We start from the raw sequence: 23640 nt of genomic DNA on the forward strand, positions 1-23640 counted from the left end.
ATCATTCATATGCCATTGATTTCGCAACTCGACTCTCACACCTACTCTCTGGGAGCACAACTCATCCTGAAGGAATACAGGAGCAGTGGGAGCATATCTCCAAAGCTCTTCGTACTGCCGCCGAGGAAAAAATTGGTTACCGGCGCCCACGAGAAAACAACTGGTACGATGAAGAAAGCCGCGTTGCAACCGAAAGAAAAGACGCTGGATACAGGGCTACGTTAAAAGCGAGTGCAACAAGAGGAGTGTGTGAACGCTATCGTGAGTTGAAAAGGGAAGCGAGACGCCTTCTCAGGAAGAAAAAAGCAGAAGCAGAAAGGTGTGAGTGCGAGGAGCTTGAGCTGCTAGTCATCAGGAATAACGCCCGAAAATTTTACCAAAAAATACGGCGACAGACGAAAGATTTTAAGACCGGGGCAAACTCCTGTAGGAACGAAAATGGCGACCTTGTAACTGATGTCCAGAGAGTGCTTAGATTATGGAGGGAACACTTCTCTGCTCTCCTAAATGGAGGCAGCGATTCACCGCGCAGAGATGACGAACCCGATCCCGCAATCAATGATGATGGAATATATGTCCCCCCGCCCGATTATGATGAAATTAGAATAGCAATAAGAAGATTGAAAAACAACAAGGCCGTGGGCGCTGATGGATTGCCTGCGGAACTATTCAAGTACGGCTCGAGGAGTTGGTAAGGCGCATGCAGCAGCTTCTTAGCAAAATATGGGCGGACGGGTGCATGCCCGATGATTGGAATCTAAGTGTTCTTTGCCCAGTCCACAAGAAGGGGGATACTGCAAAATTCACCAACTATAGTGTAATCAGCCTTCTTAATATCGCACATAAGGTCCTTTCAAGTGTATTGTGCGAAAGATTGAAGCCCACCGTGAACCGGCTGATTGGACCTTATCAGTGCGGCTTCAGACCTGGTAAATCTACCATCGACTAGATTTTCACAATGCGCCAAATCTTTGAAAAAACCCGTGAAAAAAAATAGACACATATCAACTCTTCGTCGACTTTAAACCCGCCTTCGACAGCACGAAAAGGAGCTGCCTATATGCCGCTATGTCTGAATTTGGTTTCCCCACCAAACTTATACGGCTGTACAAAATGGCGTCGAGCAACACCATCAGCTCAGTCAGAATTGGGAAGGACCTCTCCGAGCCGTTCGAAACTAAACGAGGTTTCAGACAGGCTGACCCCCTATCGTGCGATTTCTTTAATTTGATTCTGGAGGAAATCATACTAGCTGCAGAACTTAACTGCACTGGAATAACACTCTATAAAAGCGTGGAATTACTGGCCTATGCTGACGACATTGATATCATCAGCCTCAACACCCACGCTGTTAGTTCTGCTTACTCCAAACTGGAAAAAGAAGCGGTAAAGATGGGTTTGATGGTAAATGAGGACAAAACGAAGTTCCTGCTGTCATCGACCAAAGAGTCAGCGCATACGCGCCTTGGCAACCACGCTACTGTTGGCAGCCATAATTTCGAAATAGTAAAAGATTTTGTTTATTTGGGAACCAGCTTCAACACTAGCAACAACATCAGCACTGAAATCCAGCGAAGAATCAATCTTGCCAATAAATGCTACTTTGGACTAGGTGGGCAATTGAAGAGTAAAGTCCTCTCTCGGCGAACGAAAATCATACTCTACAAGTCACTTATCGTACCCGTCCTGCTACATGGGGCAGAAGCGTGGACCATGACAACAGGAGATGAAGCGGCTTTGTGAGTGTTCGAGAGAAAAGTTCTTCGAAAGATTTATGGACCCCTACGCGTTGGCGATGGCGAGTACCGAAGAAGATTTAATGATGAGCTGTACGAGCTGTACGGCTAGGCCATGTTATGCGAATGAAAGATAATGCTCCGGCCAAGAAAGTGTTTCTATTGGAGGCCGCCTATGGAAGCAGAGGTAGAGGGCGGCCCCCACTCCGTTGGAAGGACCAGAGGAAAAACGATTTAAACTCCCTTGGTGTGACTAATTGGCACCGGTTGGCGGGCGAACGAGCGACTGGCGCGCCTTGTTGGACGGTCATAACCGTTTAGACGGTTAAGCGCCAATTAAGTAAGTAAGTTCTGCTAGTCGAGTGGATAAAGCTCGTTTGGTAGTTCCGATATATATTTTGTTGCATTATTCTTTGTTATTACCCTTGCATGCTATTTCATATACGACGTTACTTTGTGGTTGTTGGTCAATCGCACTTTTTTTTTAGTAAAGCACGTTGCTAGCGTGAAAATAGATTTGTATGCCAGGCTTACATATATTGGGGCTTTTGATAATGTCATGTGCGAAATTTTCTGAGAGCCTGGGAACGTGTGTGACACTAAAGCTAAAATATTTCTTTGCTTCATTTTCATTGCGTCTATCTTTGGGTTGAGATTGGTTAGAGATACTATTTATTTCTGTTATTTTTTGTTTTAATATATTGTAAGTTAAGTGATCAGGGTAATTATTTTTTTTAGGGTTCTTTTAACTATTTCAATATTTGTGTCATGAAATTTTGGATGGCTTAAAGTTAATACTTTGTGTATAAAATTCTTTATATTTAAATGGCTGTGAAGAAAGATAATTGATTGCGCGCGCAGAAGATGTTGGTTTTGAGTACCAGTTAAGTAATAATTTATTGCTGCTTCTATATATTCTGACTTCAAAAAATGGTATATTTTCATTTCTTCCATCCATGGTAAATTTTGGCTTGTCATGGTGTTTGTTGAGCGTGTCTAAGATTAGTTTCGCATCCTTACTTTTAATAATTGCGAATATATCATCCACGTACTTCATTGAAACTTTTGTGTGTACATTGTGTGGTTGTAGCAACTCTAAAAGGGTATTGTTAATAATTTCGTCCACACTAAGTCTGCAATAGTTGGGGAGAGAGATTTCCCATGGGCATACCAAACGTTTGTGCAAAGATTTTGTTATTGCAAACAAAATAGTTGTCTTTTAAACAAAACTCTTACATTCTCTGTAATTTGCTTTGCGATATGTTAGTCATATGTTGGATTTTTTCCCATTTCTTCATAATTAACTTAGACGCTAAAGTACTCTGTGTTTTTTTTTTTTGCTTATTACTTGAAAATATAGGTTTATTTTTGAAAATTTTTTTTCTACTAAAACGAATTCGAAAAAAGATAAACTGACTGAAGGAAAGTTGTTAGAAATATTCTGAAATTATTTTAGCTGTAAAGAATGATGGGTTTGATGGTGAATGAGGACAAAACGAAGTACCTGCTGTCATCAAGCAAAGAGTCAGCGCATAACCGCCTTGGCAACCACGCTACTGTTGGCAGCCATAATTTCGAAATATAAAAGACTTCGTTTATTTGGGAAAAAGCATCAACACTAGCAACAACATTAGCACAGAAATCCAGCGAAGCATCAATCTTGCCAATAAATGCTACTTTGGACTAGGTAGGCAATTGAAAAGTAAAGTCCTCTCTCGGCGAACGAAAATCATACTCTACAAGTCACTTATCGTACCCGTCCTGCTGTATGGGGCAGAAGCATCGACCATGACAACAGCAGATGAAGCGGCTTTGGGAGTGTTCGAGAGAAAAGTTCTTCGAAAGATTTATGGACCTCTACGCGTTGGCGATGGCGAGTACCGAAGAAGATTTAATAATGAGCTGTACGAGCTATACGCGGACATCAACATAGTCCAGCGAATTAAAACGCAGCGGCTGCGCTGGCTAGGCCATGTTATGCGAATTAATGATGATGCTCCGGCCAAGAAAGTGTTTCTATCGGAACTCGCCTATGGAAGCAGAGGTAGAGTGCGGCCCCCACTCCGTTAGAAGGACCAGGTGGAAAACGATTTCAACTCCCTTGGTGTGACTAATTGGCGCCGGTTGGCGGAGCGAAGCAGCGACTGGCGCGCCTTGTTGGACGGCCATAAACGTTTAGACTGTTAAGCGCCAATTAAGTAAGTAAGTAAGAAAAGAAAAAAAAATGTCCATAAGAAATTTGTTAAAAATTATAATATAGTAGTTAAAAGTTCATTTTAGGCAAATTTCTCAAAATTTAAGCCTGATATCTTCTAAAATTCAAAAACACTATATATATTAATACAGATTCTGAAATGTACGTAAAATGCCTTTAAAGTAATCCCAATATGATATTTTTCCTATAATTCTGTCAGAAGCTATGAAGATTTTTTGGCCAACCCCTACATTCATATGGCAAAATATCTATTTTGCAAAAGTGGGAGACTCGAAATCGGACCTAGAGCTATTTTGTCTTCAGAAATTTTTCTTAGAATCATCTGTAGATTATGTTTTTGTTATACTCCTGATTAAAAAAATCCATCCATACAATTTGACCCGCTCTAGCATGTATATATTTACTAGCAACCCGTGTGCGACGTTTCTCGCTAAACGGATGTTAATTTTTGTGCAAAATAATAACAAATTATACGTGATATTAGAAAAGAGAATTACTCTAAATATACATATGTGGTATTTATTTAATTCTAGAACTTAAAATATTTCCGAATACACTACATATTTAGTTTTATTATCCGAAGGTAGCATTATAGTTTAATTCTTCCCAGTTACCAGTTCTCGATATTGCAACATATAACTGCCCATGGGTGAAACATTCTGCTCGCAAGTTAATACCAGCATTGTGGAAAGTTTGGCCTTGTGATTTGTTGATTGTGACTGCAAAGGAAACCTTCACAGGAAATTGTAACCGTTTATATTGGAAAGGCATATCCGTTGGAATCATAGGTATGCAGGGTATGAACGATATCTCTTCGGCCGCAGGACCTGTGAGGATCATTGCCTCGAGGATATTGTTATGCATTCGTTTTATTTGTAATCTTGTTTCATTACGTAGAGTTCGTGGCTTGAGGTTACGCAGAAAAATAATTGGGATATCGTTTTTAACTTCAAATTATGGGGCGGTATGCCAGAGGGATTAAGCGAATTTAAAAATTCATTTGGATAGTGTACGGCATCTTCATTATTAAGAACAGTGTCATTTGATATATACTCTTTAACTTCGCCAGGAAGTCTATCTAGAATTATGTTCTTTATTTCGTCTACAGTCTTATTCCTTGGTGAAATGATTGCCCGTCCGCATAGCCAAGTATATGGCTTGCTGGATAGCCGCTCAATATTTGGGTAAATTTCTGATATTAATTCGCTTACGTTATGTACCACATTCCCAAGCTTTGAATCTACTATAAAGTAGCCGTTCTCAGTGAAAATTTTACCATCTCCAATATCTAATAAATACTGAGGAAATGTACTTATAGTTCCGTTAAGGTGCGCTCTCATGTTTGTTCGCAGACACAATTTTTCGAGGTGAAGCCATAATAACGATGGTTTGAAGCACGATTTAACAATATCAGCTCGAGTTCCTTTCGCCACATGTTTAAGGGTAATTTAAAAGTGGAGTGAGCTGTTCGACCACCAGATAAAAGAGTCGCTGCAATTCCCGATGATGCTACAGCCAGAGCCACGTGACCTTTACATATGGCATATGCGAGAAGAGGATTAAGTAAAGAGGTTTTTCAACAACCACCAGGAGCAGTTAAGAAAACAGCTTGACCTCATTTGTTTTCAATGCTGTCAACGACTTTATCATTTGTCAGCTGCTGCTGTGAAACTATTTTCGATATATTATCTTGAAGCCTTAGGATTGTCTCAAAAGAGAATTATGGCCATTGAGTATCACGATTTGGGGAAGGCAACCCAAAATTGGATAAATCTTTTTCGCAAAGGCCTGTTACATTGTCCTCGATGTCAATCAAACCTTAAAAAAATTTTAACTACTTATTCAATCATTATCATAATACACATTCGTAAATTTTTTTCAAACCTTGATTTAATAGTTCTCCAGAAATTTGTAGATCGGGATCGTTACGCCTTCTGTGTTCATTGAAAAGGAAGTCTTCACAGAAGTCATCCTTGAAAGTGTTCCATAATAACTCAGCATTTGACGGCTGACAACAAACTATTAAAATGGAAAATAACTTTCTTAGCATTGGCGGCGAATGCAAAAGAGCTGCCTCAGCTATGGCATTTTTCCAATGGTCGTCGTTTTCCAAAAGTTGTAGTTCTCTGCAGATGGCTTGAACAGTTGGGAAAACTACACCATTTACAGTCCTCAAGCTTTTAAAAGAGGTAGGACCTCAAATATTGGTAATTCGTATTGAGCCTTTGATCGATGGTAATGAAAACAAGTAAGGAAGGCTAAGTTCGGGTGTAACCGAACATTACATACTAAGCTGAGAGATTTGGAGACAAAATAAGGGAAAATCGCCATGTAGGAAAATGAAGCTAGAGTAACCCTGGAATGTGTTTCTATAACATGGGTATCAAATGGAAGGTATTAAAGAGTATTTTAAAAGGAACTGGGCCATAGTTCTATAGGTGGACGTCTTTCCGAGATATCGCCATAAAGTTGGACCAGGGGTGACTCTAGAATGTGTTTGTACGATATGGGTATCAAAAGAAAGGTGTTAATGAGTATTTTAAAAGGGAGTGGGCCTATAAAGGTGGACCAGGGGTGACTCTAGAATGTGTTTGTACGATATGGGTATCAAATGAAAAGTGGTAATGAGTATTTTAAAAGGGAGGCCTTAGTTCTATAGGTGGACGCCTTTTCGAGATATCGCCATAAAGGTGGACCAGGGCTGACTCTGGAATGTGTTTGTACGATATGGGTATCAAATTCAAGGTTTAATGAGGGTTTTAAAAGGGAGTGGCCCCTAGTCATATTTGTGAAGGCGTTTTCGAGATATCGACCAAAATGTGGACCAGGGTGACCCATAACATCACCTGTCGGATACCGCTAATTTATTTATATATGCAGTACCACGAACAGTATTCCTATTATGATTCCAAGGGCAAGCAAGGTAGGTGTCACACCCGTTTTACAAAGTTATTTCTAAAGTTTTATTTTGCGTCAATAAACCAATCCAATCACCATGTTTCATCCCTCTTTTCGTTTTTGGTATAGAATTATGGCATTTTTTCAAATCTTTTATATCGAAAAAGGTGGGCGTGGTCATAGTCGGATTTCGCCCATTTTTAATACCAAGATAAAGTGAGTTCAGATAAGTACTTGAACTAAGTTTAGTAAAGATATATCGATTTTTGTTCAAGTTATCGTGTTAACGGCCGAGCGGAAGGACAAACGGCCGACTGTGTATAAAACTGGGCGTGGCTTCAACCGATTTCACCCATTTTACAGTTATAATCCCAGAAGCAATGCCCTTACCAAATTTCACATGGATTGGTAAATTTATGTTCGACTTATGCCATTAAAATTATTCTAGACAAATTAAAGAAAATGGGCGGAGCCACGCCCATTTGGAAATTTTCTTTAATTTTTGTATTTTGTTGCACCATATCATTACTGGAGCTGAATTTTAACTTAATTTGCTTATATACTGTAAAGATCTTTAACTTTTTGTTAAAATTTGACTTAAACAATTTTTTTTTAAAGTAGGCGTGTTCATCATACGATTTTGCTAATTTTTATTTGGCACATATAAAGTAATAGGAGTAAGGTTCCTGCCAAACTTCATCATGATATCTTCAACGACTGCCAAATTACAGTTTGCAAACTTTTAAATTACCTTCTTTTAAAAGTGGGCGGTGCCACGCCTATTGTCCAATATTTTACTAATTTTCTATTCTAGGTCAAAAGGTCAACCTACCTACCGAGTTTCATCGCATTAACCGTATTTGGTAATGAATTATCGCATTTTTTCGGTTTTTCGAAATTTTCGATATCGAAAAAGTGGGCGTGGTTATAGTCCGATATCGTTCATTTTAAATAGCGATCTGAGATGAGTGCCCAGGAACCCACATACCGTCCGTCCGCCCGTTAACACAATAACTTGAGTAAATTTTGAGGTATCTTGATGAAATTTGGTATTTAGGTTCCTGATCATTCATCTCAGATCGCTATTTAAAATGAACGATATCGGACTATAACCACGCCCACTTTTTCGATATCGAAAATTTCGAAAAACCGAGAAAGTGCGATAATTCATTACCAAAGACGGATAAAGCGATGAAACTTGGGAGGGGAGTTGAACTTATGACGCAGAATGGAAAATTAGTAAAATTTTGGACAATAGGCGAGGCACCGCCCACTTTTAAAAGAAGGTAATTTAAAAGTGTTGCAAGCTGTAATTTGGCAGTCGTTGAAGATATCATGATGAAGTTTGGCAGGCACGTTACTCCTATTACTATATGTATGCTTAATAAAAATTAGCAAAATCGGAGAACGACCACGCCCACTTAAAAAAAAATTGTTTATGTCAACATTCAACTCCAGTAATGATATGGTGTAGCAAAATACAAAAATAAAAGAAAATTTCAAAATGGGGGTGGCTCCGCCCTTTTTCATTTAATTTGTCTAGGATACTTTTAATGCCATAAGTCGAACAACAATTAACCAATCCTTGTGAAATTTGGTAAGCGCTTAGATTCTAGTACGATAACTCACTTCTGTGAAAAAGGGCGAAATCGGTTGAAGCCACGCCCAGTTTTTATACACAGTCAACCGTCTGTCCTTCCGCTCGGCCGTTAACACGTTAACTTAAGCAAAAATTGATAAAAAAAAACTCAGTTCACGTACTTATCTGAAATCACTTTGTATTGGTATAAAAAATCCGACTATGACCACGCCCACTTTTTCGATATCGAAAATCACGAAAATGAAAAATGCCATAATTCTATACCAAATACAAAACAAAAATTAAATATGGTAATTGGATTGGTTTATTGACGCAAAATATAACTTTAGAAAAAAGCTTTGTAAAATGGGTGTGACACCTACCATATTAAGTAGAAGAAAATGAAAGAGTTCTGCAGGGCGAAATAAAAAACCCTTGAAATCTTGGCATGAATACTGTTCGTGGTATTACATATATAAATAAATTAGCGGTACCCGACAGATGATGTTCTGGGTCACCCTGTTCCAAATTTTGGCCGATATCTAGAAAACGCCTTCACATATACAACTACCACCACTCCCTTTTAAAACCCTCATTAATACCTTTAATTTGATACCCATATCGAACAAACATATTCTAGAGTAACCCCTGGTCCACCTTTATGGAGATATCTCGAAAAGGCGTCCACCTTAGAACTAAGCCCCACGCCCTTTTAAAGTACTCATTAACAACTTTCGTTTGATACCCATATTGTACAAACGCATTCTAGAGTCACCCCTGTTGTTGTTGTTGTTGTAGCAATGCTCGCCCCACCTAATAGCCGCGACCGATCACAAATTTTCATCAATATCCTCTAACGGGAGTCCAAGGAAACTTGCCGTTTCAACAGGGGTGGACCATAAGGAAAGGGTGTTAGAGGCGTTGGTTCCACATTACAATTGAAGAGATGGTTGGTGTCATGTGGGGACACATTGCAAGCGGGGCATACATTTTGTATGTCGGGGTTGATTCTGGATAGGTAAGAGTTTAACCTGTTACAGTATCCAGAACGAAGTTGAGCAAGAGTGACACGCGTTTCCTTGGGGAGTATGCGTTCCTCTTCCGCGAGTTTTGGATAATTTGCTTTAAGTACTGGATTCACCGGGCAATTCCCGGCATAAAGGTCCGACGCCTGTTTATGGAGTTCACCAAGGACCTGCTTGTGTTTTTTCACCTCATACGGCTGGGTTCTCTGGTGCCGTATTTCCTCAAAATGCTTACGGAGATGACTCCTTAAGCCCCTAGGCGGTGCTGGTTCATCAATCAGATGTCTGTTGGGATGCCCAGGTTTAGGGTATTCAACAGGAACTGTTTGGTCAGCATCTCATTTCTCTCCCTGATGGGGAGTATTCTCGCCTCATTATGCAGATGGTGTTCTGGGGACATAAGAAGACAGCCCGTGGCGATCCTGAAAGCAATATTTTGGCAGGCCTGTAGTTTCTTCCAGTGGGTAATTTTTAGGCTTGGCGACCATATGGGTGACGCGTAGCACGTAATCGGCTGGCTAATTGCTTTGTATGTAGTCATGAGCGTTTCTTTATCTTTTCCCCAGGTACTGCCAGCGAGGGATTTGAGGATTTTGTTACGGCTCTGAATTCTCGGAACAATTGCGGCTGCGTGCTCACCAAAATGTAGATCCTGATCAAATGTCACACCCAAGATTTTGGGACGTGGATGTTCAAAATGGTCGACATTTGGGACGTCCACGTTGTAAATAGGGTCGCGGAAGATTTAGTCGGTGATAATGCCAGGTTTCGCGAGGCGAAAAAACTGGAGATATCAGGGAGATAGCCGTTTATTTTATTGCATTGCGCATCGATCTTTGGGCCTGGGCCTGTGGACATTATTGTTCAGTAATCGGCGTAGGAAACGATTGTGACTCCTTCCGGTGGTGAAGGTAGCTTAGATATGTAGAAATTAAACAAAATTGGGGATAGGATACCACCCAGGATGCATTATATATTGTCGGCACAAAGGGCTCGCGCATTTTTTCGCGTCCGACAGCACTTTGTCGCCAAAGGCGATGGAAACTTTGTCTTTGTGCTTAGTCGGATTCGATAGGGACTTTACGGTGGACCAAAGTTTACCCATACCGGTAGAGAGGTTACAACCTCTAGGTGCTCCTCCCATTTCGCCCGCTTGTGTTCATCCACAAGCAATCTGATGCGTTGGTTTATATCCCTTATTTGGGGGTCGCCTGGATCAAGCTGTCTTATAAGGTCACGTTCTCTCGCTAAGTTTGCGGCCTCCGCCGGGAAGTGGGCCGGATTTCGGGAATTCTCCCGGCGAGAATGAAACGTGCCGAGGCGGATTAAATGACCTTACGGAAGGCACGCTCCCCTTGGCGGACATCAGTCGGGATAGGGAGGGCAGCAAAGCGGTCGTCTGTAAAGGATTTATATTCTTCCCACTTTCCTTTTTTGAAGTTTATGAAAGTGCGTTTTTCAGTGACGATGAAGTCGACGGTACGCTCGAGCGAAATAAGTATGGGCAGGTGGTCGGATGCCAATGTTACCATCGGCTGCCAGTTGACGCAGTTTACGAGTTCTGCGCTCACGATTGAGATATCTGGCGAACTGTGACAGCTTCCTACCATACGTATGGGGGCGTCTCCGTTTATTGTGCAGAACGTCGTTTCTTCTATTTGATCCACCAACATCTCACCCCTACTGTCCGCCCGCAAGTTTGAATGCCATAGATCATGATGGGCATTGAATTCGCCTAAGATAATGCGATTGTTGCCAGTGAGTAAGGCCCTGATATTAGGGCGGTATCCACTGGGGCAACAGGTGGCAGGAGGGATGTAGATGTTGATGATTTCTAGGTTTGCATCGCCTGACCGGACAGATAGGACTTGACGTTCTAAGACATTGTCCCTGCGGTCGATGCCAGGATCAAATATATAATACTGCACAGAGTGGTATATGATAAACGCGATACCGCCTCCATTTCCGCTCTCGCGGTCTTTTCTGTGGACATTATACCCAGAGCAGGTCTGCAATGCAGATCTTGCTGTGAGTTTAGTCTCGAATCGCAGCAATGCGGATGTTGTGCCACTTCATGAAATCGACTTTCTCCGTAATCTTTCCAGTTAGTCCATTACAGTTTAACTGCAGAATTCTGAAGTGCATAAGGGGAGACGCCGCCACTCTGGGGGTAAGTGACGGGTGACTACGCCTGGGTTGTGGAAGGCCAGGACGCAGTTGCTATTGTGGCCCTGGGACTGGGCGTCCTTGGGCAAGCATTGGGGTACCCGGATGATTTGGGTTTGCGACCTGGCAACATGGCGCGATGAAACCCGTCGGGGGGTTGCCGTCGCGGAGACCAGAACATCTAGGAAAGGGGCACCACCCAAGGCAGGAGCTGCATTGGGCGGATGTCGCAAACCTATATATTCTGTGCTGGCAGACGGTGCAAACGGAGGTAGGGACTAAGAGTCTGTTTCCCTGACCTGCACGATTGCTGCAGGAAAATAGGGGGAGAAGACGGGGGCAGGGGCTGATGCTCAGCATTGCTACCAACTCTACTACGAAGGTAGTAGTTATGACTGATATCAGCTGTTTGGGTTGTTGGCGCCGTGGGGCGCGAGCAGCAGCGGGTACTTGTTGTGGCTTGCCCTTGGGACGCCCTTGGGTGTGAACAGCAAGGAGCCACAAAAGTTTTATAAAAGTTACATGGACGTCGGGTTTTGGGATCAAGCCCAGAACAACCTGTCCGATGCAACCATCCCTTGCACGAGACACACTGAACAGAGTATGACCGTCCTAAAAAGATTCTTTTCCGGCAGATGCAGCAAAACCATTTCTCAGGACCGCGGTCAGGAGACGGACCCGAATTGGATTCGATGCCTTCCCGGAGTAAGAGGATATGGAGCAGTCCTGACGCAAGGAGCTGCTGGGAGGATGACAATTTGTGGGAGGGACGAAACAAATTAAATGGGGTCACACTGAAATGACAGTCCTTGGTCGGGAAAAATCCCGAGTCGCTCCGGTACATAGAACCGACTGCCTTGGGAAGCGCTGGAGTCACCCCTGGTCCACCTTTATGGCTATATCTCGAAAAGGCGACCACCTATACAACTACAACCACTCCCTTTTAAAACCCTCATTAATACCTTTAATTTGATACCCATACCGTACAAACACATTCTAGAATCACCCCTGGCCCACCTTTATGGCAATATCTCGAAAAAGCATCCACCTATAGAACTAAGCCCCACGCCCCATTTAAAATACTCATTAACCCCTTTCATTTGATACCCATATCGTACAAACAAATTCTGGGGTCACCCCTGGTCCACATTTATAGCGATATCTCGAAACGGTGTCCACCTATGGAACTAGATATCACTCCCTTTTAAAATACTCATTAACACCTTTCATTTGATAACAATATCGTATAAACAAATTCTAGAGTCAACCCTGATCCAGCTTTATGGCGATATCTCGAAAAGGCTTTCACCTATAGAACTAAGTCCACGCCTTTTAAAATTCTCATTAACATCTTTCATTTGATACCCATACCGTACAAACAGGTTCTAGAGTCAGCCCTGGTCCACCTTTATGGCGATATCCCTAAATGGCGTCCACCTATAAAACTATGGCCCACTCCCTCACAAAATATTCTTTAATACCTTTCATTTGATACACATGTCATACAAACATATTCCAGGGTTACCCTTGGTTCATTTTCCTACATGGTTATTTTCCCTTATGTTGTCACCATAGCTCTCAACTGAGTATGTAATGTTCGGTTACACCCGAGCTTAACCTTCCTTACTTGTTTTAAATAAACTTTAAAATATCTTTGAAATGAGTTCCTTACCTTTAGTGGCCGCTGAACGAGGTTCAGGGCGTTTTGATATATCTGGTGCCGATATGTCTGACTCAACTTGCTCCTCTCCATTTCCAGCTGTATTTTTTATGCACTGATGTGAATAACATCCGTTCTGGAAATGGAAGGGCCATCTTCTGACTGCGATTCGGGCTCATTCGGCTTTTCTTTTAAACTTTCATCAAGTTGTAGCTCTTCAGGAGGTCTTATTTGATCGATGTGTCATTTTATTTCGCGATTTTCGTTAGTTAATAAACATTCATAATTTCTTTGACCATAACACTTTTTGACAACTGCAGGCGACCAACTTGCTTTATTTGGATTCTTGTATGTCCTAACATATACCTTCTGCCCGTCTGAAAGCTTGGTGCTACGTTTGCCTTTAAAATATTTAAATTGTTAGATTTATTGAGCTAAAAGGCTTCAAGATGAATAAAACTTATTTTTTTGTTTATATTCATTTATAATTTATTTGGTCGATATTTCGACTTCAATCTGAAGTCATCATCAGGAACATATGGATATGTATGTATGTAATCATCTTATGTTGATTTACCTCAATCATAGTTTTCGTAACTGGTGGTTTTAATAAATTGAAACGAGACTTCAACTCTCTACCTAACAATAACTTGACAGGTGACTCATTTGTTGAACAATGTTTAGTGATACGATAATCAAAAAGAAAACGTTGAAAGGAAGTATCAAACTCCATGCTATCTTTGGCAGATATACATATAAGCGTGCAATGACTTTTTAAATGTTGTCACAAAATTTTGGGCTTGACCATTTGTGGCTGGCTGTCCAGGGGCAGTAAATACATGGTTAATACCATTTTTTTTACGAAAACCTCAAACCCTGATGACGTAAATTGCCTACCATTATCACTAACCAAGGTGTCAAATAATCCGAACCTGCAAATAACTTCACGAATTCGTTTTATAGCAAAAGAGGACGTTAATTCCTTAGTTTTGAAAACTTCTACCCATTTAGAAAAATAGTCTATAATCATGAATAAATAAAATGAATTAACTGGACCACAAAAATCAATATGTACCCTTTTCCAAGCCGATTCTCTTGGTATCCATGGAATTAGTGGGCTCTTTTCAGGGTTTGCCTGTGTCTTTTGACAAGAAACACATTGTTTAACCAAGGCTTCAATATTTTTGTCTATATTGTACCACCAGATATATGAACGAGCTAGCATTTTAGTCTTCACTATCCCCAGAAGAGACTCGTGTAGAATATCCAACACAACTTTTTGTAATTTCAAGGGGATTATGGTTCTGTATCCGCACAAAAGACAGCCAAATTCTACTGTTAGCTCAACTGCTTTTACAAGAAAGGGTTCAAAATCTTTTCCATTTAATTGAGATACCGTGCCATTATGAACTCTATCAATTACTTTTGAAAGTATCGGATCTCTACGTGATTCTTTTGCAACATCTTTGTAATCTAGTTGCGAGGCATTTACAAATCCTACGTAATTTATATAGCTGGGATCTTGTTTAGTTCCACCAATCGTTGATTGTGGCATGCGGGACAATACGTCAGCATTATTCAAAGTGCCCTTTACGTATACAATTTTATAGTTAAAACCTGACAAAATTAACGTCCATCTTTGCATACGAGATGCAGCCATAACAGGAATACCTTTATGATCACCAAATATCGCCAGCAACGGCTTATGATCGGTAGGCAAAATAAAGGGCATACACAAAAAATACTGTCGCAATTTTGTTACACTGTATACAATAGCTAAGGCTTCCTTTTCGATTGTACTATATCTTTTCTCGGCATCATTTAACGCCCTGGAAACGAAAGCTATTGGTCGCAAATTACTGTAGGAACATATGTGAGAGAGTACACCTGCTACCGCTGCATTACTAGCATCAGTCGATAAAACTATAGGCAAACTTGGAAAATGTACAAAAACACGATCCGAACATATTTCTTGCTTTATGTTACAAAAAACTTTTTTGCACTCTTCACTGAAATCAAATTTTGCATCTTTTTTTAGCAGTTTATACAACAATTGGTGAATCTAACAAACTTTTGATTATTTCTCTATTTTTACTCAAACCATTCTTGTCGATATCGAATCCTAAATAGGAAATCTTATCTTTAAAAAATTCGCATTTGTCGATATTTAATTTAAGTCCTGCATCTTGAATCTTGTGCAAAACTTTCCTAAGCAATTTTAAATGATCTACCAATGACTACAATGTCATCATGATTAACGAATACTCTTTCCAATTCACTTAACAGGCAATCAACAGTTTTTTGAAATATTGAAGCAGCTGGTTTTACTCTAAAAGGCAGTCGAGTCATTTTGTAAATTCCTTTGTGCGTGCTCCATGTGCAAAGTTTCTGTGATTCTTCGTCTAAAACAAGTTGATTGTATGCATTGGACACATCCAGTTTGGTGAAGATTTGTCCACCCTGCATCGAAGCAAAAATTTTATCAATTCTAGGCAACGGATATTTGAAATCTGACAAGAATTTATTAATAGTGGTCTTATAATCCCCACATACCCTTAACTTACCATTAGGTTTGATTACTGGAACTAGAGGTGAACCCCAATCAACAATCGTATGATTATACCGTTTTATATGATGGTAAACGTCACAAAAAGAAATACAAAATGATAATAAGTAAAAATACGTAATCTTGTACAAATAGATATGATACTTCAGTCACTAATATATTACATTACAATTGTGAAGCAATAAAGCTATATAAAAACATTCCGTTTGATTTGGGTGTACATTGTAAACTCTTCCAAGCGCCGAATCCTTTTTAATCCCTGGGTTACCTTCGATAGATATTCCGCGCTTCCTTCTGAAAAATTTATTATTGCTCCACGTATAATAAGACGGCACTTAATGATAAATAAGTGTTTTCGCAAAAGAATCGGTAACGCATAGTTCAAAGAATAGCATCAACGTAGTTTTACGGGGGTTTTCTAGAACTCGGTGTACATTATCTTCCGAGAAGTACACTCGTTGGCCATTCTCTAAATGCACTGCTAAGTGTACAACAGTTGGATATCGGTCATGGATGGAAAAATCAAAAAAAGGCCAGAAAGACTCTGAAGTGCTTATATACCGACCGTTGAGATATTTTTGAATCTCATCCGAAGTATTTTGAAAAGAAAATATAGCTTGAACTGTGCCGTTATTAATATATTTGCAAATGCATTTAATAGCTTTAATGTGCCGAAAAACATCGCATGCATTTTTGAATTTTTTGGTTAAATAAACACTAGCTTTCTCAAGCTACATATCATTTCGATCAGATGACTTTTGTGAATTAAAAAGCTCTTGAGTTATTTCTGGCCATTCAGGATTAGGTACATGTGAATGTTATAAATAAATCAGGGCGTCCATAATGACGTACATATGTTATCGCGTCTTGTGTTTTTTCCGCATTTAACGCGCTGAGCACGTAAATGACGATGGAATTATAACTTTTTGGCCTATAGTAGAAACATTAGTATTAGAATCTTCATTGATAGCATCACGTAAGTGTATACATATTTTTTTCAGCACGTAGTTTTTGCTGATTTCCGCGGATGAAATTCAATCTTTCGGAAATCATCTTTGCCATCATGACCACGGAGTATTGATCCAACAAATTTTTAAAATAATGGATGTGATTTAAACAGTTATCTCTGATCATGAACCGGTGAGCAAAGAACTACGTTCAAGATATAAGTTTTGTTTGATCACAATTTGGCATGTTCAAACAGTATCCATATTCTCCTCTTACAAAAAACCTGATCGGATATTGAAAAGGATCATACGCTCGACGTAGCTCAGACTCGTTGGAGTTGCCCTGTGCGAGAGTGCAATACAATATCTCTAGGCCCCTTGTCTTCGTCTATCAACTACTTCATTTACTAAATGTGCATTATATCGTCCTCTGTGATCATTAGCCGGTAATTTGTCCGCCTGTATAACTAACCGAAAACCATTCGCAGACCCGGGCGTGGACATACGTTCTATATTGCACTTAAAGATTTAAGTTAATGAATTATACATGTGCAATAAATTTTGAAGCACTTCAATACCTTCCACATTTAACGAAAGCTTCATGTTTGAGCGAATAGATGTTTGGTCAGCTTCAGAAATAAAATAAATTTGTAAGTATTTAGCAAATACATCCGGTTCTGGCAATCCAATGAGGTGGTATATCTGCCCTTGAATTTTGTATGTCGGCATGAAATTGCCTTCTCTTATCTCATGTGTACCAAACGACGTCATTTGAAATAAGCTATTGTACTTTCTTGCCTTATTTAGAAAATGCGTTGGCAATGGGTGATTATCAAGAATTAGGGACACACATTCGCTACATAAACTTTCACAAAATTACTTATACGCAAATATTAACTTTCAAACAAACCGAAAATCGTAACGAATTATCTGAAACTAAATTCATATTTTTTAAATAACAACTGATAAAGTGACATTATAGTCAATGATATGACGATTAGACAGCCAAAAAAAATTGCAATCCCCATCACAAATAACTAAATGCAGGTGTGCGATTTATCGTCTCCTTTCCCGACGCTTTTCACTCCTCTCCCCTTTGCTGCCTCCCTAACTCCCATTCGCATTCTACTCCACCCTCACCCTCACCTTCACCCTCATATTTGGACTAATATCCCCAAAAATAAGAAATATTCAAATAAAAACGGTTTTGTATAGATGTAACCGTCAATACCTTTTCTTTGATTCCCATAATATATGTATATAAATCTTCTGAGGTTACTCTGGTCCAGGTTTTCGATATCTCCCAAACCAACTAAGGTAGCAAAATTAAAACAACCTTGCACTAATATCCTCGTCAATGCCTATCGGTTGATACCCTTATCGTATGAACAAATTCTAGAGTTATCCTGGCCACACTTTGGTCGATATCCCGCAAACTAAGTTGGATATTGAAATGATATCAACTCTACATTAAAACCCTTGTCGATAACTATCGTTTGATACCCATATCGCCTGACCACATTTTAGGGTTACCCTGGTCCACATTTTGGTCGATATCTCAAAAACATTTCTAAATCTTTGCAGTTTTTTTTAGCCTACAACCATGTCATCTCAATCGGTTCAGCCGTTCTCGATCTTTGCGGTCCAGAAAAAATCGGCTTTGAAAATACATAGAAAATAGATATTGATATAGATTTAGGAACACTTATCTAAATATATTTACAAGCTTCCACAATGACCTACTTAAGGTATTTTCCTCCAATGCAGCTAGAATCAAAAGCTGCTGTATTCTTAAATCCTGGATAACTATCAAGTTATCCCTCTTCTTTTTACGATATGAAATCAACCGTGAATCTAAACTTGATTCTATGAGTTCAAATAACAACACACGTTTCAAATTTTCCATATTTTTAAAACTATTATTATTTATTTTTTTTTTTCACAAATAAATTTTAAATTCAAAACACAACAGCTGTCAAATAACTATTGTGTAAGCTAAATTGACTTGTATGAACACAACTCTCTATGATTAAACTTTAAGCGAAATTGTCTCAATTTATTTTTCTGTTTGAAGTAAAACGCCTTGTGTAGATAGACCAGAAATCGGGCAGAGTCTGATAGATTAGATTAGATTAGATTTTAGCTATTATTTGTGACTTTTATAATAAAAGTCAAATATAAACGGTTTTTGTCACAAAAAGTCATCTTTTAACTTTAAGTTTAATAATAAAAGTCAGTTTTGAATTTTTAATTTTGACTTTATGAGGTGGGTTTGGTCAAAGGCTGAGGTATGCTCAAGTCGATCCAGAGTCGGATGGAGGTCCCACTTCCCCCACCTAAATAAATACACAGTAAATTAGTGTTTGATTTCGAACACACACACACACGCGGCTCTCAGGCTAAAGAATCCACAACCTTGAATCCAGGAGAGAGAGAGAGAGAGATGATCACTAGGTAGTGTTGCTGACAATATATTATAATCCAAGGACGACGGCTCTCCGCAGAGAGAGAGGGACAGAGTGCTAGCTAAGCGGTGGCTGATATGGTGAAGACGACGGTGGCTCTCGCTAAGGGGTGCTAACGGCGGTAGTAATGACGGCGGTAGTTAGGATCACGCCCGAAGAGAGAGTACTGAGTGACGGTGTCTCTCACCAAATAGCTATGACGACGGCGGTGGCTAGACTTCGGGATGGGATGTCCGAAGATCGGGATCGTGGTGATGTTGCACCTACGGCGAAGTGTCGATATTAGTATGAGGCTAGTCTAACTAACTACAAGATATTGGCTCGGGTATTCGGCAAGGGTAGTATGGGAGTTTGTCCCGCCGCAGGCGTTGGGAAGTGTTCCCCTCTTACCTGAGCTGTATATCCGTGCATTACCCTTCCTCCGAGTAATAGGGGGGGGGGGGGGGGGGGGTGAGCCCCGTCTTACGCAGAGGAGATGATAACAAAATATTAGGGTTGCCCAATAGGCCGGTGGGGGGAAGTACCATAGAACCGACCTTGTAACTTTATCCCCCTCGACACAAAGGGAGTCCCTGGAATATGGGTAAGGCTGCCCAATATGCCTGGGGGGAAGTACCATCGGCAGAACCGACCTTGTAACTTTACCCCCCGTCGACTCAAAGGGAGCCCCTACAATGTATTTATATTGGCTCGGGCAGTCTGCCAGGGTAGTGGGGAAATCCGCCCCGCCACTGGCGTTGGGACGGGTTTCCTTCCTACCCGAGAAGGCTGCTCGTGCATTACCTTTCCGATGAGTAATAAGGGGTGAAAATCCCGTCTTACTCACCGGAAATGTGGGTAAACCTGCGGGGTGTCCGATAAGCAGGGGGGGCGTACCATCGGTGGAACCGACCTTGTAACGCACCCTCCTAACCCAAAGGGCACCCCTTGTCGACCGCCAATGGCGGCCGACACGCACTTCACTTACCTACGGCGAAGTTTGCCTGGTGTATTCCGGCCAATCATTTTATTCATAGGTAACTATGAACACGTTGGGAATTATGCTCGCATTGTCGCGCACAGCGCGCCACGAATGAGAATTCCCAAGCATTGTGCGTTCACCATCGCTGGCTTGCTTTGTGCTTGCGCGATGGTTGTTGGGCCGGTATGTATGTATATATGTATGTCGGTACATACACTACTAGGGGTGGGCAGTAACTGGAAAATATGATGTTAAGGGTGGGCGCTAAATGGAAAATAGATATTGGGCGTAGCATTTGCTACGTTACAACTTGTAAAAGTTATCTTCTGACATTTTCAAAAAAGTAAAAAATAGAAAGTAATTTCAGCTGCATATTCTTTATAACTATATGGCACTACTTTATTTTGTCTTGGATTCCAAGCTAGAAAATCTGACGAAATTTTATCGGAACTTCAAAATACAAAAAAAAAAATGTCTACCATGAGAAAGCGAGACTAAAATTAGTGAATTTGACACATTTTTTTATGCTCTAAATTTTACTTTTACATTCACATTTTTAACAATAAAAACCATACAAATAACACGGGAAATATATTTCGGTCTCTAATGGTTCACTTTCTTCACAAGAAAGTTGATTTTAGTTGTTTTTTTATGCACCGAATTTTCAAACTAAAAACAAAATTTTCATTTGTCAGAAAAAACGGCCGAATGTCAAAAAACCTTTCGAAATACAAACGCTCCTTTGTTTTTAATGAACTAGGTTGTATTTTTCTTGTATTTAGGAAGTTTTTTGAAATATGTACTTATACCAGTACCGAAGCCGTCCTTCCTAGCGCGACAAAAAATTGGAAAAAATACATGAAAAAATACACGAAATTAAAATAGCGTCATTTAGGTATTAGCTCACAAGAATTACTTTTCTGAACTCAAATATGAAAAAGAGAATTTCCCTCTAAATATACGGTTTTTGAATTGAAATTTGAAAAATAACTAAAAAAACACGGTGCCTGGTGAAAAGCTAAATTACATTGCGCGTTGTCAAAGTAAAAATTCATTAGACGTCGTATCTCTTTTAACGAATATACCCATACACTTAGCAATACGCACTATTATGCGAAAATGGGAAAAATTGGAGACACATACACAAATAGACATAAAACAGTTCCAGACGACACTCGATTTCTGCTTACGTGACAACAATTACTTTTCATATAACAACACCCTATACCAACAAATCTACGGAATGCCAATGGGCAACCCGCTATCTCCAACCATTGCAGATATCTTTCTGGACAAAATATTGGACGACAGCCTCGCTGAATTAAAAAGTAAAGACATATATGTCAAATACATAACCAAATATGAAGATGATATATTCGCAATTGTTAAAGCTAAAGACGTGGAAGACATACTAACAGTATTTAATGAACAGCATACCAAGATACAATTTACTAGAGAATTAGAACAGAACAACAAAATTGCCTTCCTAGACGTAGAAATACACCGAAAAACCCAAAACTTAACGTTCAACTGTTATGCAAAGTCGGTGGCATCAGGAAGAATTATCAATTATCACTCCAATCTTCCATGGAAGCAGGAAATTATCACAACAACAAGTCTAATAAGGAAAATACACCTTCTAAGTGACGGCGAATTCATAGAAGAAAACAAGAAGAAAATAAAAAATATTCTCTTCAAAATTAGCTACCCGAATACACTAATAGAAAAGCTTATAATTAATACGACACAAGAAATGGACCACCCTAATTCATCAAATGGACAAACAGAAGCAAACACAAACAAAACTTTTATTGGAGTTACCTACATACTCGGACTAACAAGTAATCAATCGCTCAGGAGAATTATGAAAAAAGACATAACATTTGCTCACAAACCACACAATACACTTAATCGTTTCTTTACAAAAACGAAAGACAGAATAGACAAGGAACAACAATGCAATGTAGTGTATACAACTCAATGCAACGGTAACAACAACAATGCCTGCAATAAATGTTACATTGGCACAACGAAAAGAGCATTGAGATCGAGAATACACGAACATGAATTGGACGCAAAAAACAGAAAAACAAATACCGCGCTAACTCAACACCTGACTGACAACGATCATACAGCTGATTTTGGGAACGCAAGAATTTTAGATGTTGAGAGAAGATGCAAAAGGAGGATGACACTGGAAAGTCTCCGCATCCAACAACATATGACGAATGTCATGAATTTTAAAGAAGACATTGACAATACAAATAGCGCTTATACAGCAATAATAAAAAATGATAAAAATAAAAATAGAAAATAAGAAAAATGAATGTATCGATTGTCCTGAACCTGTGATTGATTATTGTGTTTGTACAACTAATTAAATTATTGTGAATTATTGTCTTAATGTGGAATTTGTAATGTTTATTGAAAATAATGATTCGTTTTGTATTTTTCATTTCATGTCATGCATAGAAGGGAAAGGTAAAAACTCTTGGTTTTTTTTATACATATCGACCAAAACAGCTCCAACACATAAAGAATTTGGTCCAATCAACATATAAATATTTACGGTGAGCAAAACCGAAAAAACGTGGAATATTACAAACAACAACATGAAGCAGTTCTACCAACACATCAAATACAAATACGACGAAGAGATTTGTTACATAATCAACCAACACAACAAAAACATCAAAAAACTGGCTAAACAAAAAGAGCGCCTAAAATTTTTACTGCGGTGCAAAGATTATGGCATCATTCCACCACATTTACAGGGAAAGACAAAAACGATACAACAATGCTTTAAACTAGAAACTACACGACGGGACCTTATTAAATTAGAACAATGCTTTCTTCTAAAAGTCGCTAACTTAGAAATAAAAGAATCAAACATTAATATTAAAATTATCACAACGACCGTTAAGCACATACAGGAAACGTTACAAAACAGATTTCAGCAAACAGATTACGAAAAAATTATAGAGAACACCAACATTTTTCGACACAAATCGCCACAAACACACAAAATGTACACAACGACAAACTCCAGAAGCAAATTTCGAAAAATACTATAAAATTTGGCATGAGATTAAATGAAGATTGGTTTGTGAACAATACGAACATTGAAGTACCGCAGAAGTCGCGTTGGTTATTGTCACTTGGCAACAAATTCGCCTTACCAGTGTCAAAAAAAACATTTTCACCCATTGAAATAATCGCCGATTTGGAACAATGCGTACAAAGTTTTGAGGACGAGAGGGAAAAAGATACTGTAAGGAGTGACACTGCGGCAAAAATCAATACTTTCAGCAAAAAATTAGAAACTGCACTAAGGAGTTTATACTGCAAAAATCTACAGACACCAAAAGATTCCTTAACCAACACAGAAACGAGATCATAATAACAAATGCAGACAAAGGCAA

The 23640-nt window shown here is 39.5% G+C and overlaps 1 protein-coding gene across 1 annotated transcript in view; it reads left to right on the forward strand.

Moving 5' to 3' along the window:
• The window catches only part of Dhc93AB (Dynein heavy chain at 93AB), a 2991564-nt gene that overhangs the window by 275459 nt on the left and 2692465 nt on the right, over positions 1-23640 (forward strand). The window lies entirely within an intron of this gene.

The sequence above is a fragment of the Eurosta solidaginis genome, chromosome 1 (assembly GCF_040869045.1).
Source record: "Eurosta solidaginis isolate ZX-2024a chromosome 1, ASM4086904v1, whole genome shotgun sequence".
Lineage (NCBI taxonomy): Eukaryota > Metazoa > Arthropoda > Insecta > Diptera > Tephritidae > Eurosta > Eurosta solidaginis.